Below are 9287 nucleotides of genomic sequence, written 5' to 3' on the forward strand. Positions count from 1 at the left end.
ACAGTGGATGCTAGTTTTCTTTACTCTTTGAACCTTAATAATCTTGTGACGTACTTCATTATTTATTAAGTATTTTTATTAGTTTATATCAGTTGTGTTTTTATTATGTTTTCATATGAACCCATGGTGACTGATGAGTTCCATTATGGGCTAATCGTGATCATGGAATCATAGCGGATTTACTATGGATTTCTTTAGTTAATTGTTTAATACCTTGGTATGTGGTGATTGTATGATTTCTAGCATAGGTTGTGCTTATTCGTCTTATGTGCGTCGCGAACATGTAAGATAGCCTGTTAATTTCTTGTGAAGCGACAGTGAATCTTGAGATTTAGAACTTGCCATGCTAGCATAGGTTCATGTATTGTATGCATGATTAGTGGGTAACTCTAACCGTTTTACTTGCCCTGTGTAATCATAATGAATAACTTGTGGTTAAATCGTTATGTTGTCAAATTCTGTAGACATATAGGGTCTCAACATAATTGATGCCTATTCAACTTCTATCTTAATTGTGGATACTTGGTAGAATGGTATTCATACAACGAAAGTTGGTGTTTATCAGTTTCGTGTTGTTCGATTAATATCATCACATTACATGCTAAGGGTAATAACAATAACTATTGAATGAAGTAGTAATGAAGTTATGATCTTATGTGTGTTTAATATTGTTAATTCAAGTGTTTAATTCTCGTAGATAATATTAGTTAATCAACCTTAATTGCTATTGTCTTGAAATTGAAGAGTAATCATACATTGGTGAGTAAGTGTTAATTAAATATAATTAATCAGAGTCTCTGTGAGAATGAACTAGAAATCATTCTATATTACTTGTAAATGTGTATACTTGTGTGATTTATTTAGCGCATGCTTTGTGCCTAACAAGTTTTTGGCGCCGCTGCCGGGGACTCGGTGTTAATTTGTTTAGTTTATGTACTTGCCATCAGTGGTCATTAGGATTCATTGATTAAGACTTGTTACTTACTGCTTCCGGTTGTGTTTCAGGTACTTTAGCGAGCGTTTATGCAAACACGTTCTCAGTACCCGCAAGAGAAATCTAGATACGGCTGAGACAGATACAGCTCTTGACTTTCCGGAGAAGATAGTTTTTGAAGATTCGGATAAAGAGAGTGAAAAGAAAGAACCTGTAATAATGGGTGATCGTATAGTTCAAGCTGATCCAGCTCTTATGGACTTTTCTCGGCCTAAAATTGATGACATTCAGTCAAACATCATTCATCCGGCTATTCAGGCCAATACTTTTGAAATCAAGCCGGGCACTATTCAGATGGTGCAAAATTATAGTCTCTTTCGGAGGTGCTGCGACTGAAGATCCCAACATGCATATCAGGAATTTTGTCAAGATCTGTAGTACTTTCAAATATAATGGTGTGACTGATGAAGCTATCAAGCTGAGGCTTTTCCCATTCTCTCTGAGGGACAAAGCTAAGGAATGGTTACATTCTTTACCAGCTGGGTCCATCACTACTTCGGAAGATCTTGTGTAAAAGTTTCTGGTAAAGTTCTATCCAATGGCCAAGACTGCAGCTATGAGGAGTGCTCTTACTCAGTTTGCACAGCAATAAGGAGAATCTATGTACGAAGCTTGGGAGCGCTACAAGGAGATGTTGAGAAAGTGTCCCCATCATGGTATGCCTGAATGGATGGTGATCACTGGTTTCTACAATGGTTTGGGGGCCCAATCTAGGCCCATGCTCGATGCAGCTTCTGGAGGCACCCTGTGAGCCAAAAGCTAGACTGAGGCCTATAATCTCATTGAAACTATGGCTGTAAACGAGTATCAAAATGAGTATCAAAACTATTGCAGCGCAGCTACAGGCGCTGTCTATGAAGGTCGATTATTTAGCCAACTATGGAGTAAATCAAATAGCTAGTGTCTGTGAGCTTTGTGCAGACTCTCATGCTACGGATCAGTGTTCTCTTGTCAATGAATCTGTTCAGTATGTGAATAATTATCAGCGACCTGCAGCAGCCTGTGCCCGCTACTTATCATCCTAATAACAGAAATCATCCCAATTTCAGCTGGAGCAATAATCAGAATGATGTTCAGCAACCATATCAGCAAGCTGCAAGTAAACAGTTTAATCTATCTAGATTCCAGCAACCTCAGCAATATGCTCAAAGGCAATCATATCCTCAACAAGGAGGTGTTGTTCAACCTTCTAGTGCTGATTTTGAGGAGTTAAAGCTGTTTTGCAAAAGTCAGGCTGTTTTTATCAAGACCTTGGAAAATCAAATTGGACAAATAGCCAATGTCTTGCTCAATCATCAACCTGGCATACTTCCCAGCAATACTGAAGTGCCAGGTAGGAAGGAAGCTAAAGAGCAAGTCAAAGCTGTCACCTTAAGGTCTGGAAAAGTTGCTGATGCTGAAAAAGCAAAAGAAGTTGAAGTTGAAGTTGTTGATGAAGAAGAAAAGCAAAAGGAGAAAGAGGGGGAACCAAGGAAGGCTACTGTTGAACACACTCTGCCTGAGGGTAATACAGGGGAGAAACAGCTCTATCCTCCACCACCTTTTCCTAAGCGATTGCAAAAACAAAAGCTGGACAAGCAATTTGGTGAGTTTCTGGAGGTGGTCAAGAAACTTCACATCAACATACCTTTCGCTGAGGCTCTGGAGCAAATGCCTAGTTATGCGAAATTCATGAAAGGTATTCTTTCAAGGGAGGTGAAACTGGATGATCTTGATACCGTTGCTCTGACGGAAGAGTGCAGTGCCGTGCTGCAGCAAAAGTTACCTCCAAAGCTTAAGGATCCAGGTAGCTTCACTATTCTTTGCACCATTGGTAAGTTGTCATTCGACAAGTGCCTTTGCTATTTGAGAGCAAGCATCAATCTGATGTCATTGTCTATCTTCAAAAAGCTGAATTTGCCTGATCTGAAGCCCACCTACATGTCTCTATAATTGGTTGATCGTTCGATTACATACCCACGAGGCATCGTGGAGGACGTGCTATTAAAGGTGGACAAGCTCATCTTTCCTGCAGATTTTGTCATTCTGGATTTCGAGGAAGATAAGAAGAATCCCATAATCTTGGGAAGACCCTTCTTGGCTACAGGTTGTACCTTGATAGATGTGCAAAAAGGTGAACTCACTATGAGAGTACAAGATCAAGATGTGACATTCAATATGTTCAATGTGATGAAATTCCCTACAAAAGATGAGGAGTGCTTCAAGGTGGATTTGGTCGATTCTACAGTTACTTCAGAACTTGATCATGTGCTAAGGTCTGGTGCCTTAGAAAAAGCCTTATTGGGGGATTTTGACAGTGAAGATGATGAAAGAATTGAGCAGTTACAATATCTGAATGCTTCTCCTTGGAAATGAAAGTTAGACATGCCATTTGAATCTCTTGATAATATTGATCTCAAGAATGTTGAGGGAAAGCTCAAACCATCTATTGAGGAAGCACCTACTTTGGAGCTTAAACCACTGCCTAAACACTTGAGGTATGCTTTTTTAGGTGATGCATCTACTTTGCCTGTTATTATTGCATCTGACCTTTCAGGTAGTGATGAGGGCCAGCTCTTGAGGATTATGAGAGAATTCAAATCAGCCATCGGATGGACTATAGCAGATATAAAAGGGATCAGCCCTTCATACTGCATGTATAAAATTCTGCTAGAGGAAGGTAACAAGCCGTCTGTTGAGCAACAGCGCAGGCTTAATCCTATCATGAAAGAAGTGGTGAAGAAAGAAATTCTAAAGTGGATGGATGCAGGAATCATATATCCTATTTTTGACAGTTCTTGGGTGAGCCCCGTGCAATATGTACCTAAAAAAGGAGGTATTATTGTGATAGCAAATGAGAAAAATGAGCTCATCCCCACTCGAACAGTCACAGAATGGAGGGTATGCATGGACTATAGAAAGTTGAATAAAGCCACAAGGAAGGATCACTTCCCTCTTCCATTTATTGATCAGATGTTTGACAGGTTGGCTGGGCATGAGTATTATTGTCTTCTGGATGGCTATTCGGGCTACAATCAGATTTGTATTGCACCAGAAGATCAAGAGAAGACTACTTTCACTTGTCCATTCGGCACGTTTGCTTTTCGCAGAGTTTCTTTTGGCTTATGTGGTGCACCTGCCACTTTTTAGAGATGCATGATGGCTATATTCTCTGATATGATTGGAAATAATGTCGAAATGTTCATGGAAGACTTCTCCGTCTTTGGACATTCGTATGATGACTGCTTGAATAATCTCCGTTTGGTGCTCAAAAGGTGTGTGGAAACCAATCTAGTGCTCAATTGGGAAAAATGTCACTTCATGGTGCAGCAAGGCATCATTCTTGGGCACAAGGTCTCTAGTAAAGGTCTTGAGGTGGATAAATCCAAGGTGGGCGTCATCGAAAATCTTCTGCCACTTATTTCTGTGAAAGGAATCCGTAGCTTTCTTGGTCATGCAGGTTTTTATCGGTGTTTCATCAAGGACTTCTCTAAGATATCTAAGTCGTTGTGCAACTTGCTCGAGAAAGATGTGCCTTTCAAATTTGATAATGAATGCTTGGCAGCATTCGAGACTCTCAAGAAGAGTTTGATCACTGTACCAGTTATTACGGCACCTGATTGGAGAGAACCTTTTGAGATGATGTGTGATGCAAGTGATTATATATTGGGAGCAGTTCTTGGGCAGTGAAAGAATAATATCTTTCATGTGGTATATTACGCTAGTAAGATGCTAAATGGAGCTCAACTGAACTACACCACTACTGAGAAGGAGCACTTGGCTATAGTTTTTGGTTTCGAAAAATTTCGATCTTATCTACTTGGGACAAAGGTGACAGTGTTCACTGATCACGCTGCCTTCCGCTATCTGGTCTCAAAGAAGATTCGAAGCCTAGACTTATTCGTTGGGTTCTCTTGCTACAGGAATTCGAGTTGGAGATCAAGGATCGAAAAGGTACTGAAAATCAAGTAGCTGACCATCCCTCTAGATTGGAGAATCCCGATTCTACTTCACCTGATAAGACATTGATCAACGAATCTTTTCCGGATGAGCAGTTGTTCGCAATTCAAGAGGATGAGCTATGATTCGCAGACATTGTGAACTATCTTGTTAGCAATATAAGGCCTCCTAATATGAATGCGGCTCAAAAGAAGAAGTTTATGCATGAGGTGAGTGGTACATGTGGGATGAACCATATTTGTTTAGACAAGGAACTGACCAGATCATCAGGAGATGTATCCCATTCTGTGAGACGGGGGGGTATTACGAGACTGTCATTCCACAGTTTATGGTGGACATTATGGTGGTGAAAAGACAGCAGCTCGTATTCTTCAAGTAGGTTTTTTCTGGCCTACATTGTTTAAGGATGCACATCAGTTCGTTTTAAGGTGTGATCGTTGCCAAAGAGTTGGGAATCTTACTAGAAAGGATGAGATGCCCTTAAATGTGATGCTTGAAGTTGAGGTCTTCGATGTTTGGGGAATTGATTTCATGGGACCATTTATCTCGTCCTGCAATAATCAGTACATCTTGCTGGCAGTCGATTATGTCTCGAAATAGGTAGAAGTCAAAGCTCTACCGACTAATGATGCAAAGGTAGTGTTGAGTTTTCTTCATAAGCAGATATTCACAAGGTTTGGAATGCCACGAGTTATCATAAGTGATGAAGGGTCGCATTTCTGCAATCGTAAGTTCACTTCTATGATGCAACTCTATAATGTGAATCATCGCATTGCTACTGCCTATCATCCACAAACTAATGGTCAAGTTAAAGTGTCTAATAGAGAGATCAAGCGCATTCTAGAGGAAGTCGTTTGTCCGTAAAGGAAAGATTGGTCTTTGAAGCTCGATGAAGCTGTTTGGGCTTATATAACAATATACAAGACTCCACTTGAGATCTCCCCATTTCAACTTGTCTATGGTAAGGGATGTCATTTACCTGCGGAGCTTGAGCATAAGGCTTATTGGGTATTGAAGAAGTTAAACCTTGATCTAGATGCAGCAGGGAAGAAGCGAATACTTCAGTTAAATTAACTTGATGAATTTTAACTTCAAGCGTACGAAAACAACAAAATGTACAAGGAAAAGGTAAAAAGGTGGCATGACAGGAAGCTATCGCCTAAGTCATTCATGTCGGGGCAACAAGTTCTTCTATTCAACTCTCGTCTCCGACTTTTTCCTGGAAAGTTGAAATCAAGGTGGTCTGGACCATTTATCGTCAAAATTGTGTTTCCACATGGAGCGGTGGAGATTTTTGAAAACGATCCGGGGCAAGAATTCAAAGTAAATGGTCAGAGATTGAAGCACTATTATGGGGATACGGCAAACCGTGAAGTGGTTAGTGTCAGTTTTATTGTCAACTTGATCGCATTACTCTACATCAAGCTAATGACGTAAAAGAAGCGCTTCTTGGGAGGCAACCCAATATATGAGACCATAGGAACCCTTAGAATTTAGTACTTTATCCAAAAACCCAAAAAAATCAGAAAAATGTTGGCAGAAAAAAAAATTCCAGAGACCTTGCAGGCACCCGCCTGCTGGTGACAGGCGACCGCCTGCGGACCTGATTTTTGAAAAAATAGTTTTCAGCAAAAACAAAAAAAAAAACAAAAAAACAAAAACCACAGCCCACAATCCCCATTAACCCACGATTTCTTCCCCATAATTAACCACAATCCCCTCTCCTAATCAAATTCTAACCCTAATTTGCCCTATATATACATTCAACCTCTACATATACATCCCACACACTTTTAACTCTACAAAATCTCTCCTACACACCAAACACAACTCTTTAACCCTTATTCTCAGATTTCTTGGCCCCAAAGAGATCACGAAATATATGGAGCAGCAACACCATTCCGAATGCTGATTCTTCGAGGAACACTGCTACGAGGCCCCGATTGTTGGATGGGGCTGCTGAAGAAGAGTACACCAAGCTTCTGACTAAGCCTATTATGAGGGAGAGGGGGTTCTTGCCAACAGGGAGGGATGATGATTTGTTATCGATGATTGCTGAGAAGGGATGGATTACATTATGTGAGTCACCTGAGGCGGTTTCGATGAGTATTGTTCACGAGTTCTATGCGAACGCCAAGGCCGATAAGAATGGATTTTCTGTTGTTCGTGGGATTACTGTTGATTATCAGCCCGAGGCAATTTTCTGGGTAATTGGTCAGCGACAAAGGAAACCACAAGAGGAGAATTGGAATGAAAAGGCCCCTGAGGATTTTGATATGGACTTGATTATTGCTACTCTCTGTAGGTCGGGCATAGTATGGAAGTTCAAAAGGGGAACCAAAGAGTATCGTAATTTCCCTGCTGTCGCGATGAACAGGTATGTTCGTGCTTGTAATGCATTTATGTGTGCTAATATTCTTCTTTCTGTACATGCATATGAGGTTACAGTGGAGAGGGTGAGGTTGTTGTGGGGGATTTTGATTGATGAGTATTATGTGGACCTTGGTGAGTACATCTACCAAGGGATTTTGAAGTTTTTGAGGGGGAAGTCGCAGTACTCTATCCCGTATACCTCTATTGTCACGAAGATTTGCAAGGCGTGTGGAGTCCAGTGGTCGTCTTATGAGCAGCTGCAGATGTCGGCCGCTTCTATTGATTCATCGACGTTGAATGCGATGCAGGAGTGGACGGGTGGAGAGTCTGAGTTACATGGTTTGGGATATCACCTCCCAGGAGGAGTTCCATCAGTTAGTGCTACCATGGCTAGGCCCAGTCAGGCTCGGGGAGAGGCAGGTCCATCGAGAGCCCAGGGAGGAGATGGTTCAGGATTAGCTGATGTCCAATACAGGAGGCATTCCAGGAGGATGGATACGATGTATGAGTCGCAGAGTCGGTTTGCACAAGAGCTCACCCAAGCACTTGGGACTGCATTTAGAGGCCTTGAAGCTGACATCCAGTGGCCCGTTTATGGTGGGGATTCTGCTTATCCACCTCCTGACACTCCACCCTCTGAGGGTGATAATGATGATGATTCTTCTGAGTAGGTATACCCTGTGTTCCTTTCTATTACCTTCACTGGGGATAGTGAAAACTTTAAGTTTGGGGGTGGTAGTTAAGGAACATATTTGTGTGTGTGTCATGTAGTTGCATTTTCATGTTAGTTTAGTTCATATAGTTGCATATTTTTGCGATATAATTTTTTTATATAATTTTTTATTATTATTTTATAGCTTTATTTATCATGTCATATAGCTCATGCATATACCATGATCCCTTTGTGTTGCTTTGCCTATTAATATGTGATATTGATGCGAGTGTAGTGATAGCGTGAGAGTGATGTTGAATCTTATTAGGTTGGCATGCATGCTAGAAACACTTGTAATTTTACTAAGTCTTAGAGTATGCTTAAGGACTAGATTGTTGTCATGGTTTGATGGTTTTTGAGGTTAATCTATTGCTTATGCTTAGAATGTATGATAGGCTCTTAATGATAAAAAACATGAAAAGATAAAAATTGGAAAAAAAAAATTGGAATTCATAGCTAGTTGTGGCTAGGCGTCAAATGGCTAGTAGCCGGCTCGTATTGTATACGAGTAGTCTAGGGTTGAGCAAGATGGAGTGAAACACACTTGCTCAGAAATTGAAAGAAAAATATAGAAAAAAAAGAAAAAAAAAAGAAAAAATATGGTTTAATGCATAATTGATCATGAGTGAGCTTTTAAGTTCTTAGGGGACTTCGTGCCTAGTGACCTAAGGCTTTTATAGTCTGGGATCCGCTAACCTAACGATCTCTAAATGGATACCATTGCATAAGTCTTTTGTGGACCTCACTCATTGCACGATCAAATAAGCATTTATTTATGTGTTGAATAAAAGCATGATTCCGTAATAAACTCCGTGATCTTGAAGTGTTATAAGTCATTTTGTGTCCAGAATATATTCTTCGTATAAGCGTGTGATTGTCTTGAGGATAATTAAGTTATGGTGATTGATCTAGTTTCGAAGCATATCTGTTAAGCATTCGCACACACCATGTTTCTAGTTGTATGTTAGCTTGCATGATTTGATTGATCTTTAGTCGCCTAATTGCATTTGTTGATATGTCATGTGTTAGTTGGTTTAATCATCGCGATGGGGATCGCTGCATTCATGTAGTTTGCATTCATGCATGTTTTATTCTGAGTTTGAGTCTGTGCTGCTTGAGGACAAGCATCGATTCAAGTTTAGGGGTGTGATAAGTGGCATTTTATACCACTTAGAGCGTTTCATAACAGCTTGAATTGGTGTCTTGAACTCGAGTATTTTGTGTATTTAACGCGTTTTCGAGTGTTTTTGCATTTCAGGGTATAACTTG

General features: G+C 40.4%; 1 non-coding gene across 1 annotated transcript; it reads right to left on the bottom strand.

The window, feature by feature from the left end:
* Positions 1 to 1547: 1547 nt before the first annotated feature.
* LOC141715499 (small nucleolar RNA R71) lies at positions 1548 to 1654 on the bottom strand. The gene has a single exon (XR_012572259.1). It is a non-coding gene; the product is annotated as a small nucleolar RNA R71 (small nucleolar RNA).
* Between the last annotated feature and the right edge of the window lie 7633 nt (positions 1655 to 9287).

Source organism: Apium graveolens, chromosome 3 (genome assembly GCF_009905375.1).
Source record: "Apium graveolens cultivar Ventura chromosome 3, ASM990537v1, whole genome shotgun sequence".
NCBI lineage: Eukaryota > Viridiplantae > Streptophyta > Magnoliopsida > Apiales > Apiaceae > Apium > Apium graveolens.